Source organism: Anser cygnoides, chromosome 3 (assembly GCF_040182565.1).
Source record: "Anser cygnoides isolate HZ-2024a breed goose chromosome 3, Taihu_goose_T2T_genome, whole genome shotgun sequence".
NCBI lineage: Eukaryota > Metazoa > Chordata > Aves > Anseriformes > Anatidae > Anser > Anser cygnoides.
The window spans coordinates 49,013,190-49,033,579 of NC_089875.1; the positions used below are offsets into that span (position 1 = coordinate 49,013,190).

At 32.7% G+C, this 20,390-nt stretch overlaps 1 protein-coding gene across 4 annotated transcripts in view; it reads right to left on the reverse strand.

The window, feature by feature from the left end:
* PACRG (parkin coregulated) overlaps positions 1-20,390 on the reverse strand; it is a 221,900-nt gene that overhangs the window by 61,251 nt on the left and 140,259 nt on the right. The window lies entirely within an intron of this gene.

The following is a 20,390-nucleotide window of genomic DNA, read 5'->3' on the forward strand; positions in this document are numbered from 1 at the left end:
AAACATTGTATTATCTCATTTAACTGTAACACTGCACTACGAATTCCTGTTCAGGCAGTTATCTTCAATGACCTTGTGTTCTTTACAAGTCACTGTTTTCAAAGACAATCTCTATTATGTAGTAAGTACAAAGTGTATACTCAGTTTCCGGGTTTACTATTTTGCACCTAGCTATCTTAAAACAAATATATTTCCCTATGATCTGTTGATTAGGGTAATTTTGACTAACATTACCAGACATTGTGATCGGCAAAGGTTTTATAACACTACTTGTATCATCAATCTAAACATTGACTAAAATCTAGTCAGGAACTGATTCCCTGAGAGATCCTTCTGTTTGTATCTTGCCACACATATCTGCATTTTGACACGACAGTGACCAGTCCTTAATACATCTAGTATATGTCTGATTTATTCCATATATTGTGCTTTTAACCTAAGTGCCATATATTGCCAAAACAAATCAATTTAAAGATCCATATATAATATGTCAATATGCCTCATTAAATAGCCTGTTCACAAAGGAAATGCTGTGGATATTTAATACCAGTTTAGCAGTTTTAAATTAATTGGGACAGTTTCACTTTCCTGTTTATTTCATTTCATATTTGTCAAAATAATATACCCATGGAATTAGATATTATACATAGTAATTAGTATTACTGTGGATATGCTAGTTATAAATTCATAGTTACAGCTGCATTGTAGATGTGCTTAAAATTAATTCTGTTGATTTTGATTTTTTGTTATACATATTCTGTCCAAACTCAAAGTCAATTATTATTAGACTGAATATTTGTGAATGTTTTCTGCGATTCAAATGAAAGATTCATAATTAGATGTGTTTTTAAATGTCTGAACGATATAACAGTGACATCATGTTTTTTTGGGTTTCTCTAGTTTTAAACTCTTATAACTTAATAAATGCATTACTTTCAATATCTGTAAGCATTGACTTAAAATCTCCAGGATAGGCTGTGTGTTTAATTAATGGTGTAAGGTATTTCACTTTTTATCTGTATTTTTTCTCCTCATTTTAAAACATGTGAGAAGACTTACAGATTTACACATCCTGCATTTGCAGCCAAAGCCCATGCTATATCTTTAATCCCAGTAGCTTCACACATTCCAGCCCCCTTAGCTACTTCTCTTGCTCTTTTGCCCTTAGTCTGGTCCCTAGTTCTTAAAGGTGCCATAAGCTAGGAGATGTATAGAGAATGATACATATACACACCTGTATACATATACTTGCAATCACAATAAGCATTCTTTGTAAATTTGGATTTCTTACTTGAACTCATACATGCTAATATAAGAATGACTTTTGTGTTAAAAATTAATGATAGCTAAGTTGGTGAATAGATCATAGCTCAGGATGCTCTGTTTTTTTAATGCTTGTGTTTAGAAATTGATAGAAGCAGCCTCAGCCACATATTAACACATCTTCTGTAGTTGTAGCAACCATAAAATAAACTAGAATGCAAATTTGGTCATTGATTTTGTCTTTTGCCTAATGTTTGCAGTAAAATTCAAAGGATGGAGAGATGATCCTACTCTCTAGTGGCTAAAGTTCAATAAAAATGTAATAAAACATTGTTATAGCAAATTTTTCATAGTGAAATTTCTCGTAAAGTCTCATTTTATTCAATATGTTCTAATACAGCCAAGGCAATGTTAGAGAGAATTAAGCTCTCATAATATTAAAGGATTGTAAGAGTACACCATATTTGTTACATTTTAATTTAAATGAAGACATCATCTTCTATTTTGTACTGATTTAAGCATATACACTTGAAACATATCATCCTTAAATCAATAATGAACAGCATGTGATCACCTACACTTGTATTCTGATAAATTCATCTGCAATGTGTGTGTGGAATGGAAACTAAGAGAAAGTGTTGTGACATACTGAGCTGATGGAATGATGTTTTTATTTGATAGTGCACCATTCTTTTCAGTGCAAGATTTCGGTAAATTTTCTTGAGTGGCCAGGGAGCCCTGAAGGTATATCAGCTAACACAAAGTTTTAAACCTGTAATTCAGCAGGTAGAACTGGTTTTCCAGCTCTGGGTGCCAAATCAAAACATCTCAGTTTCTCTAATAGCTTTTCAAAGTAGTTTCTTAATAGTAGTAGAATACTGTTGTCCAAGTCTTGTGTTTGCAACTTATTTTCCACAGAACACAGCTCTGCAAAAGGTAAACAAGTTTAAGCTCCAAAAATATTTATTGTCCTCAATAATATGTCATAATTTTCACATACATATACTCTTCAGTTGCCTGTTATGTTAACAAGTGTTAGAAAATTCTTTATAGAGGGCAATAAATCCATTCTCTACACACGTTTTGTTCACATGAAAATGTGAAGAGTTTTTTCCCTATACCATTCAGACATTCTTGTTGTTTCAATAACAAAAAAAAAAAATAACTAAAGACAACACAATAATTGCAGAAGGCCAGCTCCTAACAATAGCAAATGTCAACCGTATGTCTCACAAATTTGGCAAAGAGACGTGTAGAGAGAAAACTGAGTTTCACTGAAGTAAACAGCAAACTCCCTGCTAAGTTCAATAGTCAGGAGTTTGTATTGAATATTTAAAGGTAAAGTTAATGAGCATATATAATTTAAACTGAAATGGGGCAAGCTGATTTTTTGAGGGAATAAAAGGAACAGACTTGCCCCAAAAACTGCAACAGAAAATGAGATTTTTTATTAATTTTGTTACACTGTCAAGTACAGTTTTCCATAGAATCCCATTTACACTTTTGCTATATGGTTTCTGAAAATCTATCAAACCGGTATCTGCTAAAAATCTCTGCACTAAGGTAAGCCTGAAGAGGACATGTTCAGAATCTTGCAAATGAGATGACTAATATGTATGAAACCATTGGACTCAGTATCCTGAGGCATGAGCAAACTGTCACCACTGACTGGTGACTCAGAAGTGCAAATGCTTCTTTCAATCTAAAAAACATTAATGTGGGAGAAACACAGATGTTAGTAAAGAATACAGGACTGACTCTGTAAGGCTGAAGATTAATTTCTCTTCCTAAGACTAATCAGCAGTACAGAAAAAAAAAAAAGACATAAATGGTTCTGATTAAGTATATTTATGTTTGTTATTCCTATTGTATATGATTTGTATTACTGTAAACAATCTTTTCTATACTGTTATAGAGCTAAGAGTAGAATTAAAATCCTATCCAATAGCTGTCTGGATATGTACAGTACTTACCTAGAGACTGAAGCAATGAAATTCTTTCACCACTAGAAACGCGTTTAACTAAATGTATACTTTCTGTATCTAGCCTACAATACTTTAATCTGTCTTATCTGTAACCTATCATCAATTTTTCACCAGATATTTATTTACTCCAACATTAATAAAGCATGTTTGATCTTCAGGGGCTCTTAGTACAACTGCTAAATAAAGTAATATAAGATAATTGTGTAAAGCTCTTTAAGATTAAAATATACATATTGGCCAATATTTCTGTTCTTTTGATATATGATGTGCATTTTCAATTTTCATCACTTATACCAAGCTTACTGTTTATTTGTATCCTTGTTCAAAGAAAATTGCTGACTGAGATCTACCAGGAGTTTATCTTGTTGCTACTGATTTTATCTTCCGATTGCCTTTTTCACAATTAGTACTGTGTATTTTAATATTAAATCTGTCTGGAATATGCTCTATTCTATTGATCAATCTGCCAGCAACAAAGAACAGTCACACAGCATTGTCACCACCTGGAATGTGGTAGGCTGATAATTCTGCTAATAGCAGGACACAGAAGGATGCAGAAGAAACATGACTTATTTTCGTGAAATGAGCTAAGTATAAAGAATCAAAAGGAGATCTTAAGGCTATTGCCGAGGGGCAGATTGGCTACATAGAAAAACTGTTTACACAGAAGCTGTGTTGCAAAACAGCATGCACAGAAGTGTTTCTTGGGAAGAAGAAACATTTAATGGTCATCCTGACAACAATCTTTATGAAACAGTGATTGTGAAAGCCTCTCTGAAACTTCAAGCCAGATGTAATTTAGCAAATCATACCAGAACAACAAATACATTTTCAAAAATTTCAGAGGATATTATAGTCTGACATGAACTTGCAATTGGAGTTTGAGTATCAGAAAATATTCCCTTTCTCCAATATTACCAACTACTTAACAAAAGAGATTTCTCTACAAACAATGCCTTTAACAATTTTTTACAATTTTATTCAACACTAATAATAAAGTCATTTTGCCAACTCATCAGCTCATTCTACCAGATGAAACTGTTCATAATACATTTTAAAATGTTCTTGTTGAGAAATTCGCACATATATTATACATAGTATACTGTATAGGTATTTGCTGAAAGTCCAGCACTGAGATTAAATTACAGAGCTACTAAGGACCCCAAACTTCTTCTAGACTGATTTAACCAAAAAGAAAATGAAGGAAACTAATATTTTATTTATAAATTTAATTACAGTGGAAATTGGCAATAATTAATGTATTCTGCTTTTTCTTCTCAGGAAACTGAATACTTCTTAATGTCCAAGATTTTGCTTCCCAAATATTTCAGACTTGAATGTCCTCTAAGGAGACATTGGCAATTAGCATTGATAATTAGCATTTTGGAACAGGAGATAAGTGCTTAATCCCATAACAAGAAAATAGTATTTCTTAACAATCAAAATGCATATGTTTTTCCTATGATACACAGTAGCTTTTTGACTCTTTACTATGGCTTTGTGGAAATCGTTACATCATTTCTTATGTTATACAACATATGTTACACAAGAAAAGTATTAAGACTAAAATAATAGTGCTTAAGCAAAAATAATATCTAATTAATAAAAGAAAACTATTGTACAGTAAAATGGGGTAGGTCAGAAAAGAATCCCCAGCAACTAAGGGGATAGTCTTCCAGGTCATGCTAGGACTCTCCACACGTAGGATGACAAAATCAGATTCTGTTAAGGAGACTCATCCTCTGTCCTCTGCAGCATTAGCTTACACTGAGGATGGGCCTTTGTGAGTTAGGGAGCTTCAAACTACTTCTTAGCAGGTCTTTTTTCATAAGTTTAAAAGCTCTACTTGGATGAAATAGAGAATGAAGACCATTTTGATATGCAATTTTTGTTGTTGTTATGAAACCATTTCTTAAATGCTAACAAGGTAAGAAAAAAATACAGACATTAGCAATTATTGTAATTTCATTGGTAATAATTGCACGTAACAAGTCTCAAATACACACTAGCCTTGTTTGAGAGAGTGACTTGAAAGATGCAATTTACACAACATGTGCAGACTGAAACAATATATTCTTTGATTCTGCAGATCACTTATGGAGAGCTGGTATACAATGATTATCAGTTATATGCAACTAGAAGCTAAGACTGTTCACAGTTACCCAATGCTTTACATACAGTCCCTGGGACTGTATGTATTATAGTATTTTCCTGAAATTAAATTTGCTTATTATTTTAAAAACAAATATTAAAAATTTTATAACAGTCTCTTTTAGGAACACTAATATTTCACTTAAGTACTGTTAACCTGTGTTATTCAGCATTTACCACATAAAAAAATCTAATCACTACTGTACATAAACAAAGCTTTGTACTAACATTTTATTTATATAAAGCTATGAATGACAGCATAACAAACAAGCTCCATCTCCCAAAGATAAAACAATGCTCGAGGTGCAGATGAAAGTGAACCAAGTATCGATGGCTGTCTGTTTTTGTAGATCACTCTATTTAGGTGCTTATTGCTATAAGCTGACTGTGTGGAACTCAAAAAGGAATATTCCACATTGAAATGCATTGTAAATGCATCCCCAACCAGCACAGATGGCATAAAATGCTTAGTGTTGTTTTCAGACGACATGTCATGCTGTGGGAAGATATGGCTGGAATAAATACATTTTATTTTGCCTTCTGACATTTTTCCATATGATTTAATTATTCAGAAAACAGTCTAAAAGAGACCTTCAGTACAAGTGGGATCTATTATATGTTCATAAGTGAATTCAATACTTTGTCAAATATGTTTTAGAAAATAAATTTGCATACAATGTAAATAATAAAGCATTTGGTTGTAGTTCATTTAGATTATGCACTTTGCCCAAGGGAACAGGTGATTTTGAGTTTACTTTCCCTTCATGTATATATTATGAATAGCTTACATAATTAGCAATTATTCAGACATCAGCGTATAAATTCACAAAATAATTCTTTCATTTCCAGAAAAACAAAAGATTAATTCTGATCTTTTTTTTTCGCTATGTCTTTTAATGGTAAGAGAAAGAAACAGACGAAAGTTAAATGCAGAAGTAGAAAGGAAAAAAGGACAGATTCTGTGTCAGCTCTGTGCAGATGCAGAAGAATCAAGTACAATAACCTTTTACATGCATTAGTCAAGAAATGGCACTGCACAGATAGGTTTTTTTCCTATTGCAGAACAAAGAGCCTGAGTTCATGCATCACTGAATGTGAGGCATCAGCTTCCCATCAGGGACTGGCTCTTGGGGAGCCCACAGGCAAAACAATGCAAACTGTAATTAGAATACTTTTCTCTCCCATTCTGGGAATAAACAATCTTTTCATTGTTCATGTTTACACAAATAACAAAATGTTCAGCTGCATTGTAGTAACTCTATATGATACAGTAGCAGTGTTGTTATAAATAATATATATGCCAATGTAATTTAGGTTCTCTAATAAATGTAGACATTTTTTAAACATTTTCAACCTCATGAATCGCTCAAGCGTGCTTTTTCTGCACAGTATGTGACTCAGATTCTGTAAGGTCTTTTCTGCTTAAATATTTTCAGTTGAATGATAGTAAGTAGAATCTAAAAATTATTTAACTTTTTATATATATATTTTTTCAAAGCTTTTGAACTTTACACTAGCTAAAATCTGAGTGAGTCGTACAAAATAAATATATCTCATCATGTACCCTTGAGTACACAATTTTTCTCAACTTTATTTGGTCTAATAAAAAATAGCAGTAGCATATTTTATTCCCTGCAATTATAATTACTTTATGGTCACGGACGTCTTCTCATTCTATGCTAGACCTCTGCAGCTGTTTTTCTTTCTTAACGGCCCTATCTACCTCTGAACTCATTTTTTACTCTAAGAAACAAAACACATGGGAAAATTTAATATCTAGTATCATTGCATAGCCTATTTATAAATGGATGTTTTATTTCAGAAGTGAAAATCAAAGCTATTAATATTTTATTACTACTTTTGATTATGCCTCTAACATACTGTAGAGAGCATACCTTCACTAACAGAGGATGGGCTGGGAGATGTAATACACTTTTTCTGATTTTTATCATTACCTTTATGTTATTGCATTTGGAATGCATGCTATCATAATATTAAAAAGTAATATCATGTTGACTAACACCATCTCATATTAGATGACTAAAATAAACCCAAACTAATAGCAATTAAATGACATGGTCTGAATGGTGTTAAAGAAATATGAATTCACTACTAGGATTTTGAGTGGGTAAGAAGCGTACCCCTTCCATGGAGTAAGCAAAGGAAGACAATAAAGAGAGGGCTGTTGCAACCATGATGAGGAAAGTTTAAGTTTAAAGAAAGTTCTAGACAAAGGGAATTTTTGTTGGTCCAGACCAAGTTACCAAATTTTACAGACAGAATGGAGAAAAACACAAAAATTTGCATGTGGCTTGATGAGGTGTACCAGAAGAGAAATAGAAGAAAATTACTGCCTTGTAGAACTGACTAACACAGGAGATAGTGACTTGCTTAACCTGGATATTTACAAATACAAGCACAAGAGAAGGTCTTATCCATAAATCTTTTAAAGTGAAAGAAAACATGCTTTTTTTCAATGTATTGTTTCACAGCTATAAAATATTTGACCAGAGGATTACATTTGGCCCAAAACATTTGACATCACAGCAAAACCAATGAAAATACATTAATGAGGCTTGACAACTAAAATAAAACTCATGTTGTGTGATATTATTATGTAAGCTATGACAAATGTAGTGCAAAGGTAATCCTTCTCACCCTTGTGAGGTCAATAAAGGGTAAGCAATTCTTGCCAGTGCTTACTTTTGTATTACTGTGGTCCCTTAAAGAGCCACTAATTTTCCAATATCTCAAAGACAGGTTGATTTGGGTTGTATTTATCACCACATTTGAAATGATGGGGTTCAATGTGCTCTTAAAATCTATACCACATATGACAAAGCAAAATAATGATTCATATAAAGGCAAAAATTTTAGTAAGTTTGGTTACCTTCAGGTTACCTGCATGAGAAGCCTGCCATCCATTGCTATTAGTTTACTTTCTAATAAAAATATTATCTGGACTTTAGAATACACCTGACAAAATAGCTTATGTCATCAAAAGGGCACAGAATGGAGTCTTGCTAGAACAAAATGAGTCAGCCTTGAATGAATTGTTACTCTTTGTTACCATATATCCTTACAACAAATACTATAATAATAAAGGCAGGGGTATCTTTGCTAGAGCTTCCTGAAAAAAATCTGACTTTGCCAGAATTCTGAGAACTTTTGAATCCATTAACCCCTACTTTGGCTGTTTTAGATGATAAGTCGCCTCAGAACATGAAAAAAAAAATAAAGAACTGGACCTTCTCAGCCCTAATATTTATTCTTATTTTGTTTTACAAGCAAAATAAAACCTGTAGATTTCATGTGGTTAAACCAGGAGTACAAAATTTTACAAAAAGACTCTGTCTTTCTGGCCAAAGTTGATAGACTTCAGGGACCTACAATCACATGTCTAAGCCTATGTTTCAGTATCTAAAAATAGAACTTGATTGTCTAAGATTGGAAACAACTCCTGGAGCAAATGAGGCCTGTGGCTTACTTTCTGAGGTTCTTTTAGTCAATCCAAGGCTTGAAAGCAAGCCAGATAGATAGATATCGGAGAAATAGTGTTTTAGTACACAACTGTGAAATTTATGCAGAAGCCAAGGCAAGTTACTGTGACCATATGCAAAGATGTTTATCTGGCTCCTGAAATAGCCCATAGGAAGTTGAGCATAAATCTGGCTTCAAGCCTCCCTGATACACATATTAAAATCTCAACCTGGCATGACCAGTGAGAGTTACATAGTTTTTAATATGTAGATTTTTAACATAGCAGCAAAAAGAAAGTATATATATTCTGTGCACATAGCCATATGAATAATAATACATGTATGAATAAGTTTAGACAATGTTGCAAAGTAGAACAAAAATTAGATTATGTAAAACTTTAAATTGCTTTAAAGCTGCAAGAAAAATTGCTCTTAATTTCCAAAAACTATACAAAAAATACAAATCACCTTCCATTTCACCTTTTCCTCAAAAAACACACCTAGCTACTCTTAAAAAAAAAAAAAAAGTCACTACAATAAAAAATGGGAAAACTATTGTTTCTATCTTAGATGTTTTAAGCATGTTTAAGGTAAAAAATAAAACTAAGGCTTAGGCCATTCAAAAATTTGGAAAGAGGTGGTGGCAGCTTCTTTTGTACCTAGTGAAAGGGTAGAGAATCACCCAGGATACTGAAATATTCATGTTTTTCTCTCAGATCGAAAAGACTTATATCTGCATTTCCTGCTTCCCTGTGAAGCTGCTCTGACCATCATGTTACACATTAGTCTGTGTTTTATGCATTAGTTTGTCTTTTCTCAGCCAGTCCTGTTAAATCTGTTCTGGTTTGCATGGGATATTTAAATGTTCACTGACACGGATAAAATATGGGGCATTCATTCCTAAATAAAAAATACAGAATATTGAAACTCAATTATTTGTGCCAAGAAATATTTAAGTATATTGCACTTAGTGGAATAACATCTAGAGGAAAAACATACACACAAAACACATTCTGAGAAGATATACAGCACACTAAAGTCCAGATCTACTTTCTAGTTACAGATAGAAACTCAAACCCACACCTGCCAGGTTTTAGTAAATGTTTTAATAAATACACTTTGGGGTGAAAGAGGATCAGTTTCTTACTGATTTTGTAATTAAGTCCTTGTTTATCAATTCTTTTCTTTTCTACTAACACTATTGAGCAAACTAAAGTTTGCAAATAGCTTACAAGTGACAAAAGCAGTTTTTTTTTTTTAAAGATGTTTCCAGTCTGTGAGCAACATTGCTTCATAAGATTAACAAAATTTAACAATATATTCATACTGTCTTTTATGCTCTAGGCTCAATTCCTTTCTCCCTAGACTCAATGGAGGTCACTGATTTTAGTAGATAAAAAATACTGATTTCAGCTTGTATTAAAAATTTACAGCATTTAGTACAAAACCGTCTGTTTATATTATATTGCTTCAAACAGCGTTATTTATTCACCTTAGATTTTGTGCATTACAAAGCACTTGAGGTATTTTGCAAATCAGCACAAAACCTACATAAACCTCAAAAGACTTTTGTTTCGTCTTTAATTCCAGATGTGGAAAAGCTAATTATTTCAATTTTGATATTTGCTGATATTTGTTTGCATGCAAAACTCACACTGTAACTCTCAGGAGGAAAGACTACCTGCAAATAGAAACTAATAATAACAACAAGAATAATTATTTTTTAACATTTATTTTAATAATTGAATAATAATTGAATTAGTATTACTAATGTTATTCTAGTTATAACAATTGTTATAAAGCAGCTGAATCGAATTGCTAAGAATGAAAAGCACTATCTTTTCCTAACTAATGCAATGGAAAAGAATATATGATTTATAAATCTAGCATACTTTGAATTAGTGGACTCAGTCTCAAAGAACCACCAAAGAATTTCAAGACTTTAGTTCTTAGAGTACAAAAACTAAATGATAAAGCATAATAGCCAGCCAGCAGCTTCATATGCTTATTAAACTCCAGCACACAGTGGGCTACAGTATTGAATCAAGATTTATTTCTTATTCAAGTTCTTGGAATCTTCCATTTTCTTACGGAGTAAATAAAGCTCCAGTCTTTAATATGTTGTCCAAGTACAGAGCAAACTGCATGCAGTTTCTTTTTCTTGAAAAAAGTGCAGGATCAATCATTTCACTATTGAATCTGTGGTTCTTTGCAGTCTGGCAAAAAAGATTATTTTCTTTTTTTAAACAGTCATTGATTTGGAGAATGGCTCAGATTACACTCAGATAAAATGAATTATATACTCTAATAGCACATGTAGACCTTTAGTTAAGAAGACATGAACCACCAATTGTATGCATAGTCCTTTGACTCTGTTGTGATGACTAACTTGGCCACTTTAGTTAATTAAAAGGCAAAACCAATTGTCCATTTTATGGGCTGATCTAACTCTCATTTAAGTCAACGGGAATCCTTCCTTATTAAGAACTGGATCAGACTGATATTTGTTCTCCAATGCTGAGTTTGGAAGGATATTAAGACCTAAGTTTAAGAAAATGTTAAGACTCTAAGAGATGCAGAGCAAAGCCATGAGAACGTTGACTGAAGAAATCTAGTAAAATCAAGTACTAAAGAGTACAGTTAATAATGCAGCCATTGTCTCTGGTTGTTAATATCTGAAGTAGCCTTATGCCTTCTCTCTCTTGTCCTCCTGTAAAGGAAGTCCACAAAGTCCACTAACATTGCAGTTACAACCAGCAGAAAATAATTCTCTAGACTGCAGTGCCACCCTGAGCAGGCACCAAGAGCAGGAATGGAAAAGGGTCAATAAAATTGTCTACTGGTAACAGAAACGTGTGTTTTAAATACATTGCCTTCTTAATAGATGTAGGCTCTGAAGAGTTCTTTGTGCAGTTAATTTTCTGGTTTGTGGCATCCATAAAGGCTCAGTTAAGTTAAAAGAGCTTTGGGTAATTAGTGGAGAGGAAGAAACAGTCCAGTTATCCTCCCACCAAAAAAGAGATAATTTTCTATGATAATCCATAAACGTACTTTTCCACCATGAATGTACTACCTTTAATAATCCATAAAAGTAAATGTTTAAGAAAAACTCCATTTGCAACTTTTAAGAAGTTGAAGTTTTGTCTAGTTATTGCTCCCAGTTTACAAATGGAAGTTCAGTTATTTGAATTTGAGCAATATAAAATAACTGGACTTTTATTTTTTGAGGAGGCACTTTCAGGTTACATATTCCATAAGTTGTTACAATGCACACTGATAAGGTACAACAGTGTACGTGCTGGAAAGATTATTGCTTCAAAGTCTACAAATTTATGCACTATTGCCAACTTCTATACTTGCTGATATTTTGTGTATGAAGTAGTGTACACAAATACATTTTTTATTAAAGAAATCCTTAAAAGTCTTTTTTTTCTTTCTTTTTTTTTTTTCCCTCCAAATTACGATGATAGAGTTAAAATAAATTTCTAACTGCACTTAAGTGTCAATAAATAGTCTCTTTCTTAAGTGGAAATAAGATTTAATCCTTAATTTTTGTTAAAATCAAAAATGTTGCAAATGGTCCACTAACTCTGGTCTACATCAGCACTAGCGTACTTCCATGAAGTACATGGCTGTAGGTATACTGTTGCATGTCTCATTTAAAATCTTTTCTTTGCATTCTAATCAGAGAGAAACAGGGTCCAATTCCCAATTTCAAAAATAAACACATTAAAGAAAATTAGCTTAGGCATCATTACAGTGTACATACATGGGTGTCTACATTTTTTTTAATGGACACTTTCTAAATAGCATTTAAGTACAAACCATAATTTCTCTGTGTGGCTAATATGACCACACATATTGCAAACTGTATTCATTTTCCTTTATTGTCCTCTAATGATCTCATCAAGAGTATATAATTAGTGCAGTTAACTGCATAACACAGGCTCTGCCCTAAAGCAGCCAAGCATAGTTCTTGACTAGCTCCCTCTCCCACTGGAACCTGGTGCTGGTAATGGACCATGATCAGTAGGAAGTATATCAAGGAATATGCTCTTGTTAAAATAGCTTGTGATCTCTGGCTTGAAGCAACAGTTCTGGGGCTATCGCCATCTGTACTGAAACACACATGAAAGTTGTTCTGTATCTCTTTAATGAAGCTACCAAGGTCAGTTACTAATGGCTTTGGGTACCTGAAAGACACTGTAAGACTGAGCAGCTGGATTCTGTGGCAATTTCTCCTTATGAATAAAACTTAATATCTCTTCAGTAGGCAATCTCAGAATTACCTGCTAAAATCCACATCTAATGGTAGATAAGAGTTTCTAAAGATATGATTTATCAAAGTAAGAAAACAATACAGACATAAGAAATGCACATACACAGAAATATAAATATCATAAAAAAGTCAGCTAGACTCAAGGTGTGCCATGGAGGACTTTGGACTTGAAAGGTATTCTTTCTTTCCAATGCCATTTGAATAAGCATTTAAAATCTCAAATAAATATAAAAAACTGTGCAGAAAAAAAATCCTTTACTTAAGGCTAAAGTACAATTATCATTTATCTTTCAGTGCTACTGCAGCAGATGTTTAAATTTCACACACAACAATTAAAAGTTTTGGAAAAAGAAAAATTAACAGTTTAAGAATATAGAAATACTAATAATCTTAGGATTTGCTTGCATGTGTTTAGATTTTTTTGTAAATAAACAAATATAAGCATACAAACGATAAAGATTCTTAAATATATTTTTGCTCAACATAAATAAAAATTTCCTACATTTATTTTGATATGCTGCATAAACATTTGCAAATAAAGTAGTAGATATATAAAGCAAAATCAACAGATGTACAAATGAGAAACTGTTTATTACACAGCAGTAGAGAATTGTTACATTCTTTCCCAGATGACATTGCAAGCGGCACTAGATTTTAAACAGTAACTCAAAGATTAATGAATTAAAAAAAAAAAAACCCTAAACTAAAAGTAATGTATTATTTTACTCTGAAACAAAGTTGCTATTTAAATAGGCAAGCCAAAGAGGTCCTGAAACTAAGTTTCAGTAAGTGGAATTCTATAATATTCATGAAACTACAGTGCTTATTGAAACAGCATGATGAGAAATGATTTTTCAAGTTTTAATGAAGGTTTATAAAATGCCTCAGGTTTTTTATGTCCTTTGAAGTCTAAAGCAGGAAATCTGAATTTTGTAATGTTTTCCTGTCAGAAGGAAGGTGAAAAAGTCCACACTGAACTATTATTTCAGGATATAGCTGCAAGTCCTCAGGATTGATAGAGCATAAATACATACAAAAACAAAGTGAAAGCATAGAAAACATTGAAATTAAACTAAATTTATATACTTCCAGGTCAAACATACCTACATTAAATCCAACTAGAGAAAAAATGAAATTTCATTCTTCATTGCTACCAATCTGTTCTTTTCTTGAGAGCACAGTAACCTATTAGAAATGTTTAAAAAAAATCTGAAAAAAAGATGGACATGAAATGAAACTCCTACTTTTGAAAAAGGAGACTCTGCTATTGAAAAAAAGCTTTTATTTTCTTCACTGCAACTTAAATATCATTATTTATCCAATATAGTAGTTTCTTCAATATGCTTACTGAAGTGCTAAGCACTGCATCTCTATCACTAAAGATATGACAGATTTTAAAAGAGTTCCCAGCTTCTGCCTGTACTTGAGACTTTGTCAACCCACAATGGGAACTCAAAAATGTGGAAGAGATGGGGCTACTCTTATGTAGAAAGAAGAGCAAAGAACTAATCCAGTTGTAAAAGACGCAAAATACAGGCATCCTCTCTAATTTCTGAGACCAGACAGTAATTTAGGGAAAGAGCTGAAGCCATTGAAGGACTTGTCTACCATTTTACAAGAATTCACAAAATTCTACTTTTGCTCAGATTAAAAAACACACCCAGTCCTACTGTGGAAGACACACAGTTATATATTAATGATATAATTATCATATAGCAGCAGCTAAATGGGTTTTCTGCCCAGTAAAGTACAGAAGAAAAGGTAAAATCTGCTCATTACATAAAAATGTAAGTAATAAAAATCAAAAGAGTGTTGTATACTCACAACCACTTTCAAATGTGAAAATAATTTTATATAAAAAGAAACAGTAGAATATAATTTGTGTTCAGTTAAATGAATCTATGGCATAGTGACTATCACTGCAGCTGGAAACATGGGCTTCTGCATTTAAATACTTCCACTTCTGTTAGTATTAAATTCTGCTCTTGCTAAGATTTTGAACAGGCCTTTACTTTATGAAATGGCCTAGCTCCCCCAGGCAATTTGTTTCCTTGGGATCAACAACTGTAAAAAGTACTGCCTCAGTGTGGATGACAGTATGAAAACCAGACCCATGGCCTCTAAATGGCTCTTTTACATAAACGTATCACATGCTAATCTAACGTCACAAAATAATGCAACAAAGGGGACCTTTTTCTCACAATGTTGGTGAACAATTGTATTGTACAAAACATGTTAAATATTAAGCATAGAAGAGTAAACGTGTGCAGAAGAATGCACTATGTATCTCTGATGGCACAGAAGAACTCATGAGCAGAACAAATTTATTTCTCTCTGCAGTAATGAGGACTACTTATGTTAGATCAAAAGAAAAAAAAAATATATATAAAAATATAAACATAGAACATGGTAAATTAACTGACCACTGTTCTTCATAGTTATCTATTACAAAAAAAAAGACTTGATATCAATTGTTTTTCATAGCAGTATCCAGGTTTGTGATTGAAATACAGTAGTCTTTACTATTAAAAAAAATATACCCAAAAAAAGAATGTCCCTGAGTTGATCATTTCTCCCATTTTATTTGCCAGGCAGAGAAGGAAAACCTACAATTTAACATGCAGCTTTTAAAATCATATTTGCTAAGTCTGAACTTCTCTTTCTAATTAATGCAAACACATAAACAGAACAAATCAGTGAAGAATCTGCATATATTCCAGCCATCTAACAAACATTTTTAACTGCAATAGAGTATGCAGACAGTTTAAAGATAGGATGACATTTGAGGACCATTGCTTGTTTAAACACTCAGACTGTCAGGGAATTTTGATTTCTTTTACCAGTCTGTAGCAGTGTGGGATTTGCAAAGTAACAGAAAAACTACCTGGGTTACAAACCCCAGAGAAACCCTATGAGTGCCAGGAATCTCTGCTAGTATAAAGGTAGCAGAAATAACACAGTAATCTTCAGTGCCAATTTTTACCTACACTTCCATATCCTATCCTATTCTACCATACCCTACCACATCTGGTTTTGGTAGAAGGCAGCTGTGGAATTGTTTCATTTGTAGGGAAGGGACAAAGCAAGGATGTGGTATGCTGGAACTCCACTGTCTTCCCTACTGCAAGTTGATGCCAATCCCTCAGGGACAAAACTTCAGTGGTATGATAGCTGGTTTAGCATATTGTGTTGCCATGTCACCATGGACTAGGTAGCTGCAATAAGCTGCCTGTCACTGCTAAATTCACAGAAAAAGGACTGAATTATTCACTCAGTAGTGTATTAATACTTGCAAAGCATGAAACCATCCCAAAATCATTTCCTACTTCATTAAAACAAATTAAACCTATCCTGGAAGTAACAGAAGTAACTAGTTCAGTTACTGAAGGAATAAATTGTTGGACTATGTATATTCTCCTGGGGACATATGGCAAAGGTGTTTTGCATAGCACTTGGCATTGTCTTCTGGACCTGAGGTGACATCCCTCTGACTCTCAGAAAAACATAGTTATAGTTTCAGTATTCTCTTCAGTTCAAAATATCTGAAATAGTGAGATGGCTCTAATGCGGCCCTTCAGAGTAGCATTTACATAGCATGCAAACTGGGAATGGAAGAAGGATGGGACTGAGAGTGGTGCCAAACATGCTGGAATGGTAATGAAATCTTTGTGGGAAGGAGGTACCCAAGTCACCAATGTTCTATCCACACTATCTTCAAGAGAAATGATCCTGTGTGTGCTTTATAAACAGAAGAATGTGGCAAAACACACAAAAAAATGTGCCTCAGTTGTGCTGGTTGGCACAGACCAAGTCCATGCCAGACCATGCTGACAGTTAAGTGGCACAGATGATCAAGGATCCAATGCTTGATCTCAATACCTATCTTTGTTTTATTTAGCAGTAAGGTTATTTTACCTTATAATAATACACCTTATTGACTAATACGTTATTGACTCCCATGAAGCCTGAGACTAAATGCAGCAGAAAAGAGAAAAAAAAAGTCACTACTTGATTTTTAGTGTAGAAGCTAAGCAATTAAAAACAAGCCAGTAATGGGTAATGCTGCCTAACATCATGCAGTGTATGAAGAATATCTGTTAATTTTTTATGATATAGTAAGAAGACTTACTTCAACACTTTCAAAGGTCAAAAATTAAGTTTCCAATTTTATGAGTAAAAGAGACTGAAGAACATGGCTTTATGAAGGTAGTGGAGAAGATATCAAAGTGTCAGAACAGGAAAAAGGGGACTGTCAAGATTCTCTCAACTATCAGCACTTCAGATCTGTAAATCAGTATCCCAGGAAATACAGTTCCAGAATCCTTGAATTATTACTTAAATTCACTTTTATTTATCTATCAAATAATTTATATCATTAAACCTTGCCTTGCTTTCTAAAATAATCCTACCCTAAATACAGGTGTTTAATTTATCTATCTTTGGGAACAATAATGTCTCTTTTACAGAACTGTACAATTGCTTTCATAAGCACATGCGATAATGGTGGTGATAGCACCCCAAATCTTTCTTCGTAGTTTTGCATCAGATTAAAAGCATCTTTGTTCTAATTCCTTAATCGGAATTCATCAGACCTTTAACTACTTACTCATTCCCAGGCTGTCATATCATGGACTTTTTTGTGGATTCTGGCTCTGTGCGCTTATTTGGTGCTGCGCACCGGGTACAAATCTACAGACAACAAGTTATAATACCAAGATTTTACAATTATATATATACTTTTTTTTTTTCAGAGGAAATGAATTAAAGTGTGTCTAGTTTTTTGTGATTTTTTTTAATCACTAATAACTTTATGAAAAATATTCTGTAGGAAAACACAAAATCATCCTTGCAAAAACAAAACAAACAAACAAACAAAAAACCAAAAACATCTAAGAGATGACGGGATAGATGTGATATTCAGTTTATATTTCAGATCGACTCTATTCTAGTCAAACTTTTCATTTAAGGTACTATAGATAAAATAATATGCAGTATATTGTGTTGATAGGTTTTGCTGTGCCTGTATTGCAATATATTGGCACAAAATTCATACAATAATAGATATGCTGTGGTACACAGGCAAGACGTAGATTAGGGTATTTCTGTCCTACTAGCTTTGCACATAACTTAACATGTACATTTTAGATACCTTACATTACAGAGCCATCATGATGTCAGAAACATGGCTTTTTACATTTTGAGTAATTAATCTTACTTGCATTAAAGAAATTTAATCCGTACTAAAAGTAATCTATTCTTAATCTTGTCTTCTATTAAAAGTGTCACTTGAAGATAGTCCTGGAGAGATATATTTTTAAAAACTGTTAAATATTAGTAAACTACTGATTACACATAAAACTTACATACCGTGTTTGTGGAATACATGAAATGCTTATGCAAACTTATGGAGCTAAAATATGTATTCAGTAATTTAAAAAAAAAAAAAGAAAAGATTTAAATAAGTAATAATATTTGAGATAATTCAAGAACAGATACAGCCAGAGTGCATAAGAGCAAACTAAAAATAAACTTTAGCTATAAACAATAAATGCCTTAAACTAATATGTTAATTGATCACTTACACTAATTTTGTAAATGATCAAACAGTATATATTCAGGACAAAAATAAAAATAAAAGTTAGAGTTCACTTCTAACTAAGAACACTGAAGTGAGTTCATGTATTGTAGGTTTATGAAGTAAACAAAAACCAAAATTAATATCTAAAGTGTTATTATTTTTGTTAAATAAAATCCGACCAAGAGAAGTATATTACTTTTCATCTCATGACATTAAAAAAGTAATATTGTGCGTATGTATCATATATTACTCCTTAAAGTTACTTTTATCTAAGAAGTGGGCACATCTTGTATAGCAATTGGGACTGTACTTCTACATTATTTGTTTTGAGAGTTTTGTTAATTATAGTTCCCAAAAAATCTTTGCTCCCCTTAAGAAATAATATGAAGAGCTAAGTAGAGACAGACCACAGCTGCCAAATATGCTGTTTAACTTGAAAGGAATATGACTTGAAATAATAGAAAAATTCTCATAGGATTCAGTGATGCCAACTTTTTAACTTGAGAGTTTAACACTCCTGCAATTTCACATTACCCAATTCTGAGTAAGCTCTCCAGAGCTTAGTATCTGCCCAGTGACTGTAGATTGGAGCCCTTAGACCATATTATTCACATTCATTATATGCATATACCCAGAGATATCCCAAAGATCTAGACCATGACCAGAGTTATAGTCCCAAAAAAGAAGAATGAAAATTCTGAAACTATACAGTTGTTTCAGAGGGCAAAATCTAAAACAAATAGACAACCTGTATTTTTTATCTGTCTTGGAATTAAGAATAATATTATAATGTAAATATAAAAAGATTCTTTTGTTGTTGTTCATTTAATTATTTTCCAAATAGAAAAGCCTTTGGGAAGAAGAAAAAGGCTCAGAATACTCTTCTTATATGAACACATACACTGTGAGACATATTTCAATTGCAATATGCCTATATTATAAATTCTGTTCAAGTTATATAATATTTTGAAATCTAGTTATCAAAGGTTTTTGTTTGTTTGTTTGTTTTTCCGTAAGTCCTACATCAAATTATTATTCTCCAGTTAGCCTCCACAAACAAGTATCTGCTCCTATCTTGAGTTTCATAGGTTTCTTTGGGATCCCATACAGGAAATACTGACTCTTCAGTACCTGCTAATTTCAGCCAGAGAAGTAAGTATACTTTCTACAGGACAGTTAAGCAGTTCTGTAGAAGAGGACCATATAGATTTGGATTTATTCTCTGTTCCTTACCTCTTTGTTTCCATCCCTAAATTCAGTTGTTTTTGACTCATTGTCTAGACTCCATGAAAAAGGTTATGTATCAAGAAATCAGTTTTCAAGAAGATAGGAAAGGATCTCAAAAGAACCTTGAATTGCTAAAATTGCAGAAATAACTTGATAAAGATCTTCATTATATATCTACCTTCATTACAAAAGAAAATAAATATATTTTATGGTTCTATCCTTATATATGCAATGTTCCAGATGGTAGATTCTCACGTTTTCTGCTCATAAACAAGTATGCGTATGCCAGTCACTTCTGATAATTTAAATTTACTGTATGTCTCTCTTTCTTGTGGGGTTTGTGACACAGTGATCAATAGTCTCCTTATAACAAGTATTTCTTTACACAAATTCAAGGAACATTAGAAAAAGTATTTCAAAGCAACAAA